The 18139-nt window shown below is 45.3% G+C and overlaps 1 pseudogene; it reads left to right on the forward strand.

Annotated features, from left to right (window-relative positions):
• Positions 1 to 10031: 10031 nt before the first annotated feature.
• On the forward strand, positions 10032 to 10149 carry LOC126428114 (5S ribosomal RNA; annotated as a pseudogene).
• Positions 10150 to 18139: the final 7990 nt, after the last annotated feature.

An 18139-nucleotide genomic window follows, 5' to 3' on the forward strand; every position in this document is an offset into this window, starting at 1 on the left:
GTTGTAGATGTCGCCACCGGCGCCAACCTTGTGTGAATGCTCTGAAAAGCTAATCGTTTGCATATCACAGCATCTTCTTCCAGTTGGTCGAATTTCGCGTTTTTAGCACGTCATCTTCGTGGTGTAGCTACTTTAATGGCCAGTAGTGTATTTAGAAGATAGAATATGACAGACTTTATAACTTTCGTGATCTGTGCCTGGATTTGTGTGTGTGTGTTTGTGTGTGTGTGTGTGTGTGTGTGTGTGTGTGTGTGTGTGTGTGAATTCCTAAGGGACCAAACTGCTGAGGTCATCGGTCCGTAGAGTTACACACTTCGCCCGCATCTCGTGGTCGTGCGGTAGCGTTCTCGCTTCCCACGCCCGGGTTCCCGGGTTCGATTCCCGGCGGGGTCAGGGATTTTCTCTGCCTCGTGATGGCTGGGTGTTGTGTGCTGTCCTTACGTTAGTTAGGTTTAAGTAGTTCTAAGTTCTAGGGGACTGATGACCATAGATGTTAAGTCCCATAGTGCTCAGAGCCATTTGAACCAAGTTACACACTTCTTAAATTAACTTATGCTAAGAACAACAACACACCCCCGTGTCCGACGGAGGACTCGAATCCCCGGCAGGTGGGGCCGCGCAATCCGTGACATGGCGCCTCTAACCAAGCGGCCACTCTGTGTGGCTGGATATATATATATATATAATGTGTGACATGGTGGTTTATGTGCTTGAGGTTCTCTACATACTCTTCCCACACTTTAGCACAACACACAGAACGTTCATTCAAGCATATGAACTTCTTTGCGACGTTGCTCAAGCCGTACGTCACGTTGGTTGTATGGCGGTTATGTCGTCAAAGAGTCGACGTTTCAGGTGAATGTTGCACTTTGTTGTTTTGCCATAGTTTAATCGAGTAATACCAAGTTTCGTCATCAGTGATAATTTTTGCAGAAAAGAATGTCTGCATTTTGCATTTCAGTCACGTCGCGGCAGTCGCCTACGCGTCGTTGTTGTTATTTGGGAGCAACCTGTGTGGGAGAAACTTTGCAAACACTATTCTCTTCTTGGTAACATTCTGGAGAATGTCTTGAACGCTTTTTATTGCGATATGACACAACAACGTTGACTCACTAAGGCTGCACGTCTACTGGTTAACACTGCCTGCTCACCACTGAGGGTCGAATGCACATTTGTTGTTTGTAGTTGTTAGTTCAAGCTGTCACCGTACTTACGGCGCTGAAGTCGTTTACACGTCTGGAATGAAATTCTGGCCTGACCGTTATGTCCATCTGCGACCTGCGTGAATTGTCAAGTGGTTAACCACAACAGCATCTCACTCCCTCGGATGTGATGTCGAACGAGGTTCTGAAGATGAATAATTCCGTAACTAGCAAACTTTTGCGACATGTACTGGGATTTTGCTGAGTTCGTGTCAGAGTGGAGGAGGTTTCGCACAGTATTGTCTGGAACTGAAATAATCTATTGCATTCAAGGCAAGGGATGACTATGGGTGAATGGGTACTTACTTTTATGAATCCTAATGAGTGCCGTTCGATATATAGGGGGTTTGCTTGAACTCCAGACAGTTAAATATTTCGGAAACGAGGCATCGTACGAAAAAAAATGTTTTACGTGAAAAGTTAACACTAGTAAAGGGGACATGTGTCCATCCTGACCATCTACGAACCACCTTTCCTGCGTGGGCCGGATCAACCTTGTATTTTCAAATGGGAACCCCCCCCCCCTCCCCATTTTTATAGCATATTCGGATTCTAAGCCAAAAAAATACGTCTGGATTATTTAAACCATTGTTTTCCATTCGTGGAATATGGTGCTATAACCAGTAAATATCAATTGTGGCTGTTTTTGCAATTAAGAATTGACGCATTCGACTCGACATTTCATTTACGATGTAAATGCTGTATAGTTTTGTGTTCTGAAAGTTGGTATTGGTGATGAAACTTTACTTGTGTGTTGCAAAAGTGATTGTGAATATGGCTGCACATTGATATTTCTGGCAAATAAAGTACTTGTATGGCAGCGTAGTTTTACGTTCCCTACAGGTTTGATCGTGATGAGTTCACAAACCACGGGAAAGCTTTATTTCAGTGGCCGCCGTCGGACCTTGCCACCCGGGTGAATGATTTCCATGTGTGTTTTCATCCAACTGTCGTAACTGGCACGCTGACTATACGGGGCTACCGGCAGAATATAAATCATAACTATTGTAATAACGCAACATGTCCATGACAGGTGCAGCTGCTATGGATACTCACCGAAATCAAGCAGCCCACTGGTAAGAGGCAAGGGGAATCACCGAAATCAAGTATCGCAATGGGAATAGATAACTATTATAGCCACGGCGTTGTTCGTTGATCCCGCTAAACGTATTTTCTAAGAAGACATTGAAAATATATGTCATATTATATTGTACAATCAAATTTTCAGCGCTAAAGTAAATTTCGAACATAAATATCAGCAGATGGAACACAAAGGTTTTCATTCACATCGTAAATGAAATGTGGAGTCAAATACATCGATTCTTAATCGCAAAAACATGCACACTTGATATTTGCCGAATACAACGCCACCTACCACGAATGAAAAAGAATGGTTTCAGTAAACCCTACGTATTTTTTGGCGTAGAATACGACTATGTTAAAATGGGGGTTTCCATTTGAAAAAACAAGTTTGAGCCCGCCCACTCTGGGGAGGGGGTTTGCTTAGCAAGTTGCTACGTGTAGCATAGGCAGACGTCCCCTTTACTGGTATTCACTTTTCACCTAGAACATTTTTTTTCGCACGATGCGTCGTTTTCGAAATATTTAGTTGTCTCAAATTTAAAGAAACACCCTGTATATTAGAGCGATAGTCCGAAAGAGTGAGGGCTTTGCTACAGCCGAAAGGAGGAGCACACCGTCATTTCGGTGGGAAATGTTGTGGAATGCTCGGAGAGGAAAATGGAAAACAACGCTCGCAGCTAGGCCCGAGGAGCGGCGGCAGGCAGTGTCTTTAGTGCGGAGGCGGGCACATCCGTTTGGGCTGAGCGCGCGCCGGCCGTGTCCGGTTAATCCGGGCGATCGGCCGGCGCTGCGTTGTTTATAGGCGGGCGAGCGACTAATCAGCGGCGGCCGGCGAGCGGCGCCGTGTCGCGGCTTATCTGGCTCTGCAGCCGGCTCAGGCCAGATTAATGTCCAATCAGGCCGCGCAGCGCCGCGCGGCACCTGCAGCCGCCGCTGCCTCCGCCCTGTCACGTCCCACTGTCACCCGGCCACTCACACCCGCCGGACCACGCGCCTCCGCACCTCCTACACGTCTGGAGCGAGTCTCGCGAGAAATCGTACCGACCTATAGAGCTGCTTCTTAAGAGCTAGTACACTGGAGTGGCAAAAGTAATGGGGTAGGGGTAAACATACAGGGTGAAAAGTATTTAAACCGACAAACTCTGGGAGGTTGTAGGGGACATCAAAACAAATATTTTTCCCTAATGTCATTTTTTCCTATGAGGAGTATTTAAACCGGTAGAGGAAGATTTCTCTGGCAGCAAATTAATTAAACCAACAAACACTTTTCCACTTTTTTATGACCAAGAGACAACAACTAGGTAGCAGATACGGCCCAATTAAACAGTCTCCAACAACACCGACCCACGCATTAACGAAGAACCGCACTTGATGAGCGCTAGTAACTGTGGCATGTGGGTTATCCTCACTCCAAACATGCGAATTGTGCATGTTGAAGACTCCATCACGCCCGAACGTTGCTTCAACGGTAAACAACACAGAGGATGGAAATCTAGGATGCATTTCACACTGTTCCAGGTACCATTGCGAAAACTGTGCTCTCGGTGGATAATCAACTGGTTCCAGGTTTTGGACACGCTGTAAGTGAAATGGACGTAACAATTTCTCTCGAAGGACTGTTCTTACAGTCGTCTGATTCGTCCCCATGTGACGTGCAATTGCACGAGTGCTGATTGAGGGATCCCGCTCCACATGCTGCAAGACAGCTTCCTCAAATTCCAGCGTTCTTACCGTGCGACGGCATCCCTGTCCAGGTAATCTGCTAAATGACCTGGACTCGCGCAGACGTTGGTACACAGCATCAAATGTCGTATGATGCGGGATACGGCGATCAGGATATTGTTGTTGATAAACCCGCTGTGCAGCTCGTCCGTTGTGGTGCGCTATGTAGTACGCACCAATCATGTCAGTGTACTCACTCCATTAGTGCACTACTACACTGGTGGACAGCAGCTGCCTACAACTGAAGAGCGTAATACGCCCTCTAACTACTGAAGATCGTAATACTGCCTCTATTGCCCGCATCTCGTGGTCGTGCGGTAGCGTTCTCGCTTCCCACGCCCGGGTTCCCGGGTTCGATTCCCGGCGGGGTCAGGGATTTTCTCTGCCTCGTGATGGCTGGGTGTTAGTTAGGTTAGTTAGGTTTAAGTAGTTCTAAGTTCTAGGGGACTGATGACCATAGATGTTAAGTCCCATAGTGCTCAGAGCCATTTGAACCAATACTGCCTCTATCAACTGAAGAGCGTAATACGGCCTCCAACGGTTTAAATAATCTTCGTAGGAAAAAATGACATTAGGGGAAAATATTTGTTTTGATGTCGCCAACAACCTCCCAGAGTATGTCGGTTTGAATACTTTTCGCATTGTATATACAGATGGCAACAGTATCGCATTCGCACGGTAAAGAGCAGTGCATTGGCAGAATTGTCATTTGTACTCAAGTGTTTCATGTGAAAAAGTGTCCGACGTGATTATGCTCGCACGACCGGAATTATGACTGTGGACACGGAGTGGTAGTTGGAGCAACACGCATGATACACTCTGTTTCGTAAATCATTAGGGAATTCAATATTCCGAGATCCACAGTGTCAAGAGTGTGCCAAGAATACCGAATTTTACGTATTGCCTCTCACCACTCTCTTCACTTAACGACCTAGATCAGTGGTGTTTGCGTAGTGCTGCCAGTGCAAACAAACAACCAACACTGCTTGAAATAACCACAGAAATTAATTTTGGACCTACGACGAACGTATCCATTAGGACAGTACGGCGAAATCTGGCATCAAAAGACTACAGCAGCAGACGACCGACGCTGTATATTAGATACAGGCTCCCAGGTAGATGCCATTTTACTTGACTTCCGGAAGGCGTTCGATACAGTTCCGCACAATCGCCTGATAAACAAAGTGAGAGCCTACGGAATACCAGACCAGCTGTGTGGTTGGATTGAAGAGTTTTTAGCAAACAGAACACAGCATGTTGTTCTCAATGGAGAGACGTCTACAGAGGTTAAAGTAAATTCTGGCGTGCCACAGGTGAGTGTTATGGGACCAATGCTTTTCAAAATGGCTCTGAGCACTATGGGACTTAACTGCTACGGTCATCAGTCCCCTAGAACTCAGAACTACTTAAACCTAACTAACCTAAGGACAGCACACAACACCCAGCCATCACGAGGCAGAGAAAATCCCTGACCCCGCCGGGAATCGAACCCGGGAACCCAGGCGTGGGAAGCGAGAACGCTACCGCACGACCACGAGATGCGGGCAATGCTTTTCACAATATATGTAAATGACCTAGTAGATAGTGTCGGAAGTTCCATGCGGCTTTTCGCGGATGATGCTGTAGTATACAGAGAAGTTGCAGCATTAGAAAATTGCAGCGAAAAGCAGGAAGATGTGCAGCGAATAGGCACTTGGTGCAGGGAGTGGCAACTGACCCTTAACATAGACAAATGTAATGTATTGCGAATACATAGAAAGAAGGATCCTTTGTTGTATGACTATATGATAGCGGAACAAACACTGGTAGCAGTTACTTCTGTAAAATATCTGGGAGTATGCGTACGGAACGATTTGAAGTGGAATGATCATATAAAATTAATTGTTGGTAAGGCGGGTGCCAGGTTGAGATTCATTGGGAGAGTCCTTAGAAAATGTTGTCCATCAACAAAGGAGGTGGCTTACAAAACACTCGTTCGACCTATACTTGAGTATTACTCATCAGTTTGGGATACGTACCAGGTCGGGTTGACAGAGGAGATATAGAAGATCCAAAGAAGAGCGGCGCGTTTCGTCACAGGGTTATTCGGTAAGCGTGATAGCGTTACGGAGATGTTTAGCATCTAAACTCAAGTGGCAGACTCTGCAAGAGAGGTGCTCTGCATCGCGGTGTAGCTTGCTGTCCAGGTTTCGAGAGGGTGCGTTTCTGGATGAGGTATCGAATATATTGCTTCCTCCTACATATACCTCCCGAAGAGATCACGAATGTAAAATTAGAGAGATTCGAGGATTTCCGGCAGTCGTTCTTCCCGCGAACCATACGCGACTGGAACAGGAAAGGGAGATAATGACAGTGGCACATAAAGTGCCCTCCGCCACACACCGTTGGGTGGCTTGCGGAGTATAAATGTAGATGTAGATGTAGTGCCTTTGGTAACGACACGAAATGGCCTGCAGCTCATCTCCTGATCTCGTGCCATATCGGTTGGACCCTTGACGACTTCAAAACAGTGGCTTTAGTCAGATGTGTCCCGATTTCAGTTGGTAAGAGTTGATGATAGGGTTCATATGTGGCGCAGACCCTACGAATCCATGGACTCAAGTTGTCAATAAGACACTCTGCAAGGTGGTAGTGGCTCATAAAGGCGTGGGGTGTGTTTACATAGACTGACCTCGGTCCTCTGGTTCAACTGAATCTATCGCTGACTGGAAATGGCTGTGTTTGACTACTTGGAGACCATTTACAGCCATTGATGGACTCACGCTTCCAAAAAATGATGACGTTTTTATGGATGACGATGCTCCATATCACTGAGCCGTAGTTGATCGCGACTAGTTTGATGAACATTCTGGGCATTTTCGAGCGAATGATTTGGCCACCCAGATCGATCGACATGAATCCCAGCGAATATTTATGGGACATAATCGAGAGGTCAGAAAGCACAGAAGCTGAAATCGTTGTAGGTACAGAAAGCTGGCTAAAGCCTGAAATAAGTTCTGCAGAAATTTTTACGAAGTCTCAGACGGTGTTCAGGGAAGATAGATTAGGCAGAATTGGTGGTGCAGTGTTTGTGTCTGTCAGTAGTGGTTTATCTTGTAGTGAAGTCGAAGTAGATACTCCGTGCGAATTGGTATAGATGGAGGTTATGGTTCAAATGGTTCTGAGGACTATGGGACTCAACTGCTGTGATCATAAGTCCCCTAGAACTTAGAACTACTTAAACCTAACTAGCCTTAGGACATCACACACATCCATGCCCGAGGCAGGATTCGAACCTGCGACCGTACCGGTCGTGCGGTTCCAGACTGTAGCGCCTTTAACCGCTCGGCCACTCCGGCCGGCGCGATGGAGGTTATACTTAACAGCCGAACTAAGTTAATAATTGGCTCCTTCTACCGACCCCCAGACTCCGATGATATATTTGCTGAACAGTTCAGAGAAAATTTGAGTATCATAACAAATAAATACCCCACTCATACGGTTATAGTTGGTGGGGACTTCAACCTTCCCTCGATATGTTGGCAAAAATACTTGTTCAAAACCGGTGGTAGGCAGAAAACATCTTCCGAGATTGTCCTAAATGCTTTCTCCGAAAATTATTTCGAGCAGTTAGTCCACGAACCCACGCGAATTGTAAATGGTTGCTAAAACACACTTGACCTCTTAGCCACAAACAATCCAGAGCTAATAGAGAGCATCGTGACTGATACAGGGATTAGTGATCACAAGGTCGTTGTAGCTAGGCTCAATACCGTTTCTTCCAAATCCACTAGAAACAAACACAAAATAATTTTATTTAAAAAATCGGATAAAGTGTCACTAGAAGCCTTCCTAAGAGACAATCTCCATTCCTTCCGAACTGACTCTGCAAATGTAGACGAGATGTGGCTCAAATTCAAAGATATAGTAGCAACAGCAATTGAGAGATTCATATCTCATAAATTGGTAAGAGATGGAACTGATCCCCCATGGTACACAAAACAGGTCCGAACGCTGTTGCAGAGGCAACGGAAAAAGCATGCGAAGTTCAGAAGAACGCGAAATCCCGAAGATTGGCTAAAATTTACAGACGCGCGAAACTGGGCACGGACTTCAATGCGAGATGCCTTTAATAGGTTCCACAAAGAAACATTGTCTCGAAATTTGGTAGAAAATCCCGCGGGCTGTTCGGGAGTGGGGTGGTAGAGAGGTAGTATGATTGTGGTTCGATGAACCCTCTGCCAAGCACTTAAATGTGAATTGCAGAGTAGTCATGTAGATGTAGATGCAGATGTAGATGTACGTGTGGATCGCGATGTCAAGCCATGGAATCTTCGGTCCGTTCTTCTCCGATGCTGCAGTAACCGGTGAACGCTGTTTACACATGGCCTCATGTCTTCCATTGAAGGAACAATGGTTCATGCAGGACGGAGCACCCCCCCCCCTCCCCCCATACTGCCAACGTTGTGATTGATTTCCTACACGAAAGGCTTGGCCTTAGGGTATTGTCAAACAGATTTCCAGAACATTATGCAGGAGGACGAATCTGGCCGCCCCTCAACCCGGAGGTTAGCCCACGTGACTTCTTCCTTTGGGGGTTCCTTAAAGAGAAGGTGAACCACAGAAAACTCGAAAATTCAGTGCAACTTAGGGCCATAATTGTGGAGCTATACCGCGCCATTCCAGAAGATTTGTGTCGGAGAGTCGTCCCAAATGCACGTGTGCGACTGGAGGAAGTTGTAAACCAAAACGGCAGTCATATTGAACACGTGATTCATTAGGCTGCATTTACAAGCTATATTATTTAGTTCAGCATCAATAAATTACAAATCTTGTCAACAACAAATGTGTTACTCGTGAAACAAATCAGGTGTCTTATCGTGGGCCACCCTGTATATAAAGAAAGATTAAGCAGTGGGTTTCTCATTCACAAATCTCATCTGAATCGACTTTGTATGTGGGAAGAAGGAGAAACATGTACTAGCACGTTTTGGAGCTCGACTGCGGCGAGGTCGTGACCTATAGAGACTGCAGTTTAGCGTTTCATGATGTTGTAACCCGGACGCATTCCTCAGATATACTGGTATAAGGGGCGATTAAAAAGTTTCCATCTGAAATCCTCACAGTCCAGAATCGGTTCGCCAGTCGGCAAAATCAACTTGAGCGTTGAAGCAGTCATCTCACCAACGCAGCAGGTTGACGATACCGATTTGGTAAAACAACGTGTCCTGCTGCATGAAGAACTCAGTAATTGCCTGCTCGACATTCTCGCCGGGCAGGAATCGTTGACCTACCAAGCCCTTTTCGAAGGAACCAGAGGCGTGGCAATCCCAATGGGGAGTGATCAGCACTATAAGGCGAACGCTCGAGTGTCTCCCAACTCAAGGTGCCGTAACTTCTGCGTTACAACCTTTGCTACGATTTGGTGACGTGCTGTATAATGAAGGAGCATTACCCCTTGTCGCACTGTTTCACAAGGACGTGTACCGCTTTGTTTCCTTCGGCAGCAAAGAAAAGAATAACTTCACTTTGATCCTATTTGTACTCATCTGGTAATAACGTTACCATCGTTCACGTTTCTGCATTTACGTCACACACGTCGGAAAGACGCGAATGCCAGACTGAACCCTTTCCTACGCGTCAGTGCTTATATACCGCATTGGAGGCGCGCTACGTTGCCTATACACTGTAGCAATGCCGTCAAACGGAAACTTTTTGATCGCCTCTTATATGAAAAACTTGGCAAAGCCTCAGTAGAGTGTCTAATAATAGCGGAATCGAATGCTTAAGTGAGTTCAGTGATAGTAGGCAAGCAACTAAAAAGTCGATGAAATTAACCAGTTGTGGCCGTGCAGTTCTAGGCGCTTCGGAACCGCGCGACTGCTACGGTCGCAGGTTCGAACCCTGCCTCGGGCATGGATGTGTGTGATGTCCTTAGGTTAGTTACGTTTAAATAGTTCTAAGTTCTACGGGACTGATGACCTCAGATGTTAAGTCCCATAGTGCTCAGAACCTTTTGATTTTTAACCAGTTAATTTACGTGTTGCCAACGGCCATGCCGCATTGGTAACACCGGTTCCCGTCAGATCACCGAAGTTAAGTGCTGTTGGGCTGGGCTAGCACTTGGATGGGTGACCATCCGGTCTGCCGAACGCTGTTGGCAAGCGGGGTGCACTCAGCCCTTGTGAGGCAAACTGAGGAGCTACTTGATTGAAAAGTAGCGGCCCCGGTCTCGGAAACTGACCTACGGCCGGGAGAGCGGTGTGCTGACCACATGCCCTTCCGTCTCCGCATCCCGTAACGCCTCTGAGCTGAGGATGACACGGCGGCCGGTCAGTACCGTTGGGCCTTCATAGCCTGTTCGGGAGGAGTTTAGTTTAGCTATAATTTAAGCGTTAAAAATAATTTTCCCCGACCAAATGAAACCACCCATGGCTTGCCTGAAAAAAGGCCATCGAATAGTGTATCTGTGTGTGCGTGTGGGAGGGGGGAGGGGTAGCAGTTTTCAGTGAATTCAGAAAACTCACGAGATGGCGAAAATTAGTAGAAGTTCGTGGCTGTTACTTTCAAATTCAACCTGCAGCCACGTCGACGCGTGGGGACACAAGTTCTGCCTGTGTCTGGAGACTGGACGACTTATCATTGCTTCTCATTTGTTTCTCAATATTTTTCCGTATATTTTTTCTTGTCCTGCAGCTAGACGACAGTTCGCCAAATAACCTAAAATTGTGGGCTGGATAAATTCCAATGTATGTGCCGAGACTACTTAGCGTTTACCATGTTTTTATCATTAATATATATTATTTATTTCCAATTCACTGTGACTTACTGGTTTGTAGTTTGCCTCCTGTCCCGTTCATTAATTAAGTCATTAATACAGGAAATAGAAACAAGCACTGTAGGAGAAGAGGGCTGATGTCTCCACGGTCCAGGGAACAGATGACTGGCATGTGAGAGTGTTTTTATCTGCTGATAGGGAACCAGTTACGGGCAGTAGATCTCACTTTCATCCAATCGATCAATAATAAATCCCCAAAGCCTGCAATATCGTTGCTGGCACTGGCCGTGATCCCACAGTTGTCATGCGGAAGTGGTACCGATGGGTTCAGTAGGGTCTTTCGCAACACCATGCAGAACCTCAACGGACTCACGTGACTATCGCCTGAGAGGTGAGACGTAGAGGGTGTCCGGATTAAATGTAGTAACTTGAGACTAATTCAGATATTTATTGGCGATTTGCTTCTACATGTACGGTAACTCACAATGTTTCCTATATTTGCATGCGGCTGTTGGTACTGCGTGCGCATTCGCGTATTTGCTTCGTTCACATAAACGCGCGTCGGTAGCTATGTGGACCACAGCAGGAGGTGTTATGTCGTGCTTTCTCTCGCTGACGTAAAGTCTGTTAAACTGGTAAAACTTCGATTTCAGCGTCAGTATGGACTACGACCAACTGACGATGTTCCCACTTAACGTAATAATCAAGAAATGGGACAAGAGGCTTCGGGAAATTGTGAGTTTGCTTTCGATGATGGGCCCCCATGCCAAGCACGCAATTCCAGAGACTACTTTTGAATTACTCCCTACGTCCTTCCAGTGGAGCCCTCGTAAGTCAATCCAACAAGCAAGTAGGCAGTTATAGCTGTCTCCTTGGACTGTACACGATGTTGTCTGTGAAAGTTTGCGCTTACGGGCGTGCGAGCTGCAGCTTCGCCACAAAATCAAGCCTGAGGACATGCCGCGACGCAGATACTCGCAGAGACAATTCCAGTAAAAACAGATGAAAACGACGCATTCCTCAATTTCGTCTGTTTGACGGACAAGGCTACATTCCGTACTTCCGTCACGGTAAATACACACAGTCGCCGCATATGGGGAATTGAACCTCCCACCCCCTCCACCCGCCCCCTCCCACGGAGTGACAGAGTGCGAACATGGTTCTCCGAAAGTGAATGTGGATTGTTGAATGATATGGTTACAGGCCCTTCTTCCTCGCGGAGCCTACAATTATTGCAACAACGTACGTAGACAAGTTGGAGCTGTGTGTAGGGCCACAACTTCCTCGTGACACGATCTTTCAACAAGATTTCGGGTCATGCCATTTTGCGAACCTTGTGAAGCATTGCTTGCATCATGAGTTCCTAGGGAGCTGGATTGGGAGAAGTAGGCCGTAGATTGCTTGGTCCCCTAGAAGCCTAGACACTAAACCACTCGATCTTTTTCTGTATCGAGAATTAAGTGTACCTGACATGAGTTCGAGGTCTACCAAACCTGCACCATTGCATTCGCGCAGATATCGCGAATGTTACGGTTACAGTGCTAAAAAACAGTAGGAGAGAAGCGGAATGCAGAAAGGATGTGTGTCGCGCAAATAATGGTAGCCCATATTGAGGTGTATTATGTGTGTAAAAATATATTTTTAGTTACCATACTTGTAGAAACATACCACCAGTAAATATATCAATTACTTTTCAAGTTATAACATTTTATATTATTGTATGTTGATCGTGGACAGCGTGTATCATTCGCCCGGCCGTACGGGATCATACAGGCACGTTACATTCCTTGAGTCAGGATGTGGTAAGTATCCACACAGGCAGTGCGACAGTTTGTGAGCACCACGGGCTCCCAGCACCGCGAGGATTGCCGCTGCCCTTGACACGGCAGCATAGTGAGGCGTAGTGACATTGGTGCGTCCAGTGACGACATTAATGGATGCAGGAACGGGATAATGTACCCGTATGTGGAGCTTCTAAGGAAAAACGTTGCAATGAGTGTGATGGTATTGGGTACTAGTGGCTACTCAACAAAATGACTTATCGTTCGCCTAGTTGGTAAGTTTGACAGCCGCCGTTACATTTTTGACGTTTTACGGACGGTGGTTATGTCCTATCTTCGAGGTCTCCGTGATATCTTCCAGCAATATAATGCAATACTACATGTTGTCCGTGCAGCCCTGACCTTCCTCGATATAGTGGGTGTTTGACTGCACTTTCTCCAGATGTCTCACTCAAGCTGCAAAATTATATTATTGGACAGCTTAAAGTTTAGGAGATACGACGGCATAATCATTACTTTGCGTGAAAATGAAACTGCAGGGTGGAATTATCTAGATATACAGGTGAAATATATGTACTAATATGAGCAAAGTATGTTAAACGTGTATGAAATATATTTGAGATGCGCGTATGCGAGCAAAGTCATAGGTAAAAAGCTCATCCTAAACCCCTCGAACGAATTCATTCAAATTTGGTAGGAATGTTAGTCCACTCTGGAAAGAAATACTTTAGGGGTAGGAACGACCAGCTTCCTATTGTGGTGAGTGTGGTAACGTGGAGAGAGAAAGGAGGACGAGGAGTTGGCCAGACAGTGATGGGATGAAGGAGATAGGCACAGACAGGAGCAAGAGGAGATGGACATAGACAGGGAAAGGGTAAATGTACAGAGAGAGGGGTGTGGAGGAGATGGCCAGAGTAAGGAAAGAGGAGGAGATAGAGAAAGGGGGAGGAAGAGACAGGCAGAAAGATATGGAAGGAGGGGATCAAAACAGACAGAGGGGAGGAGGGAATGGACCGAGAAACGGAAGAGGAGGAGTGGACAGAGAGAGGAGAAATGAGAAAATGGACACAGAAATCAAAGGCGAGGTGATGAACAGTGAAAGGGGAGAAGGGACTAGACAGAGAGAGGGAGGAGGAAGAGATGGACAGAGAGATGGGGAGGAAGATGTTGACAAAGAGAGGGGGAGTAGGAGATGGAATTAGAGTGGAAAGGAAGAGATGGACAGTGGGGGACGGAGCAGATGGACAGAGGGGAGAGGAGGAGCAGATTGTCAGAGGAAGATCGATAGAGAGAGGAGCAGGAGGAGATGGGCAAAGAGTGGGGGTGAAGGAAGTGGACAGAGAGAGGGGGTAGCGGAGATGAACAGAGAGAGGGAGGGGTTGAAGTGATGGACAGGGCTGGGGGGATGGATAGAGAGAAGACAGATGAGAGGTGGATGAAGAGAGGGTGTAAGAAAAGATAGAGAGAAAGAGAAGGAGGGGATGGACGGAGATAGGGGCAAAAGGAGATGGACAGAGGGAGAGGGAACAAGGACCGAGCGAGTAGGGAGGAGGAGATGATCTAACAGAAGATAAGAATAAATAAATACCCAGGCAACACCGGATCTCTCAGTTAGTCGAATAATACATGTGGAGGTGCTGAATCGAATGTGGGAGAAGAGTTTTATGGCACAACTTGAGTAAAAGAAGTGATCGGTTAACAGGAAACATCCTGAGGCATCAAAGACTTTTCAATCTGGTAATGGATGTTTTTCCAGAGTAAAAACTGTAGAAGGAGACCAAGGCTTGAATACAGTAAGCGGGTTCGAATGTATGTAGGATGCGGTAGATAAGCACAGATCTATGAAGTTTGCACAGGACAGACTAGCAAGGACAGTTATACCCAATGAGTCTTTTGACTGAGCACCGCAGCAACCACCACAAAGCAGATATAAGCCACCATACTGTAAGACACTGGCAGAGTGTTGTCGCAATCCTTGGAGATCTGTAATGAACTACACACATAATATCAGCGACGACCTCATAATATCGACCGAGCGAAGTGGTGCAGTGGTAAGGCACTAAACTCGCTTTCAGAAGGATGGTGGTTCAAGATTCCACTTGTGGCCGCTCAGCTTCAGGTATCTCACTGTTCCCCTAAATCGACTAAGACATACGGTGAGATGGTACCTTTGACAAAAATTGGCTGACTTCCCCCTACATCGTGCTTTAACTACGTCTCTAATGATCTCTTCATCGACAGGACGTTAAACCACTAGCTTACTTTTTCTTCCTTCAGAGTACTGGTGGCGCCGTAGCCGAGGACAGGCGCAAGTGAGAACCCTAATATTATTCTAAAGATTACTATTGTACCAGCAATCACTTACCTTTCAGATGAATGTTTGTTGAGACTCTCTATGCAAAGTGAAGGCAAATTAAGGTAGGTTATTTCTTACAAAGAAGAAAACAGCAACCAGCCACTATTAACACTGCTATTTATTTAGGTAAGTAGCACCGTTACCGGTTTCGAACTGGCAAGTTCATCATCAGACGGCTGTTCACACGATTTTCAAGATACATTTTACATTATCATCCGTTTCCGATTTTTATTATTCCACTGTGGCGAAGTATGTTTGGTGTGTTGTTGCCGTCGAAAATTCCGTGACGGCAACAACACACCAAAAATACTTCGCCACAGTGGAATAATAAAAATCGGAAAAGGACGATAATGTAAAATGTATCTTGAAAATCATGTGAACCGCCGTCTGATGATGAACTTGCCAGTTCGAAACCGGTAACGGCGCTATTTACCTAAATAAATAGCAGTATTAATAGTGGCTGGTTGCTGCTTTCTTCTTTTTAAGAATTGACCTACATTAATTGTACACAGCGACGGTCTCACCATGTCAGTTTTAGACAAAATAGCGTAAGTCAAATTAATCTGTATATAATGTATTTCCTCATTCACCGATGGTTCAGTCACGCACACTGTCGGATATTTGCCACAGACATCAACTGCATTGAGCCTCCAGTACATGGTTTTTGAGGAAAGTGGAACTTTCAAAACAGCTGCGCTACTGCATCAGTCAGTTTCTGATGCCCGTATGAGACAAGTCTGTGACACACAAGTAACATTTGAAGCCACTGGTTTCTGGATGGGATAGAATTAACTACTTTAAAAAGGAAATCGCTCGCCAGAAGCAGCAGTGATGCGAGACGTGAGCAGACTGGCGCTTTGCGGTGGCCCAGATTCGCGCTGAGGCACCTGAAGTAGCGTTCTCTCGCGTCAGCTGCTTGGACACCTGTCTGTTGCATCCGCTTTTTGCTCGCTGCTTGTCAGCGACCATTCAACAGCCACCTTGTTCGCTTCCGTCTACTTCTTTTCTTCTGCCGCAAACAGAACATGAGTTTGACTTCCAAAGCCTTGTGAACGGTAACGGATAGCATACAATACAATGGGCTCATTTCTTGCTGATAGTGGATGTTGCTGTTGTGGCACTCAGCCCGAAGCTCTCCACACACATCAATCCTGTGCCAGCTTCTTTATCTCCTGATAAGTACTGCAGCCTATTTCCACTTGACCCTGCTTCCTGTATTCATCCTTCGCTCTTGCTCTACAATTTTTACCCTCCACACTTTCCTTTATTACCAAACTGACTATTCCTTCATGACTCAGGATGTGTCCCATCAACCAACACGCTTTTTTGGTCAAGTTGTGTCATAAATTTCTTTTTTGCTCAGTTCGACTCAGTGCCTCCTCATTAGTTCCACTAGTCACTTTCATACATAGCTACACTCCAGACAAATACCTTCAGAAAAGACTTTCTAACATTTAAATTTATATTAGATGCCAACAAATTCCTCTTTTTCAAAAGCGATTTTCGTGTTGTATCTCTCCTGCTTCAGCCGTCATCAGTTGCTTTGCTGACCAAATAACGAAACTCGTCTTCCACTTTTCGTGTCTCATTTACTAATCCACTTCCCTCAGTATCACCTGATTGTATTCGGCTACATTCCACTACCGTTGTTTTACTTTTGCCCATGTTCACCTTAGAATCTCTTTACAAGACACTATCTTTTCCATTCAATTACTCTTAAAAGTATTAGCCGTCTCTGATAAAATTACGATGTCATCCGAAAATCACTGTTTTAATTTTGTATTTCTTGTCTCTGAACTTTAATTCACTTCCCAAATTTCTCCGTGGTTCCCTTCACAGCTTGCTCAATGTACAGATTGAATAATATCGGGAATACTCGACAAGCCTTCTCACGCCCTTTTCATTTATGGCTTCCCTTTCATGTCCTACGACTCCTATAACTGCTATCTGGTTTCTATACTAGTTGTAAATAACCTTTGCGTCCCTGAATTATGCCAACAATACCTTCAGAATATCTAAGAACGTATTCCAATAAAAGTTGTAAGCTTATGTTTGTTGTCTTCAATCTCTCTTCTAAGATAACCCGTAGTGTCAATATTGCCTCGCGTGTTCCTACATTTCTCCAGAACCCGAACTAATCAGTTTCATGTCTTCATGATCGGCTACTACTAGTTTTCCCGTTCTTCTGTAAATAATTCGCGTTTGTATTTTGCAAGCATGACCTATTGAACTGATGTGTCGGTAATATTCACACCTGTCTGTATCTGCCTTCTTTGACATTCCAGTTTTCACATTTTTCCTGAAGTCTGTGGACATTTCGCCTATCCCATATATCTTCCACAACAGGTAAAATAGTTGTATCACGGCTGGCTCTCCGAAGGATCTCAGTAATTCTAAGAGAAAGTCGTCTACTCCAAGGGCCTTGTTTCCACTTAGGTCTTTCAGTACTTCTCACAGTATCATGTCCTCCAGTTCTCTGCATCTAATTCCTCTTTTCTTTATATAGTACTGTCTTCAGGTTCGTTTCCTTTGTACAGCTGCTCTATATATTCCTTCTAATACTTAGGTGTTACTGGTATGTACCAGTCTAATGTGCGTTGTGTGTAATTCCTCTCTTTTGGTTTTGGTCACCCGGCCTGAGAACACACCAAAAACTCTTCCCTAACATTTAGATACCATAATAAAAATTCCTGTGTGGCAGTGTAGATAGGTCATATGAAACAGAAATACTATCCCATTCATATAATCTTCAGATATGACAGATCACCCAAAGAAGGGCAGTTTTCCAGAGTTTGAACTTCTTATCATGCGGACAAGACAACAGAACAGAGCGAGTATGGAGACGTGCGGGTGGCCTGCTTGAAGATTAGTGTAGCATATATAACACTGATATTCGGGGTAGTTAAAAGGAAATGTTCCGAAAAATGGCAAACTTGTGTCGCCAAACCCTGTTGAGTGATTTTAGAGAACCTGTATTCGAGGAATGCTTGAGAAGCCACAAGCCCTTTGCCTCATCTCCTTTCACTTTTTCAACTTTAATTATGGAACTGGAGGAGAATTGAATTAATGAGATCACAGTGATTGTATGAGCTGATTTTACTTCCTCTTATTAAATTTCTGTAATTTAACATGGTACTGGGTACATCAGTTTGCTTTATGGCCGAGCTTTGAAAGCAAAGAAAGCTGTAAATATGAGACAGGTGACTTGTAGTGAGGCTTGGTCAAATGAGCCACAAGG

This window comes from Schistocerca serialis, chromosome 1 (assembly GCF_023864345.2).
Source record: "Schistocerca serialis cubense isolate TAMUIC-IGC-003099 chromosome 1, iqSchSeri2.2, whole genome shotgun sequence".
Classification (NCBI taxonomy): Eukaryota; Metazoa; Arthropoda; class Insecta; order Orthoptera; family Acrididae; genus Schistocerca; species Schistocerca serialis.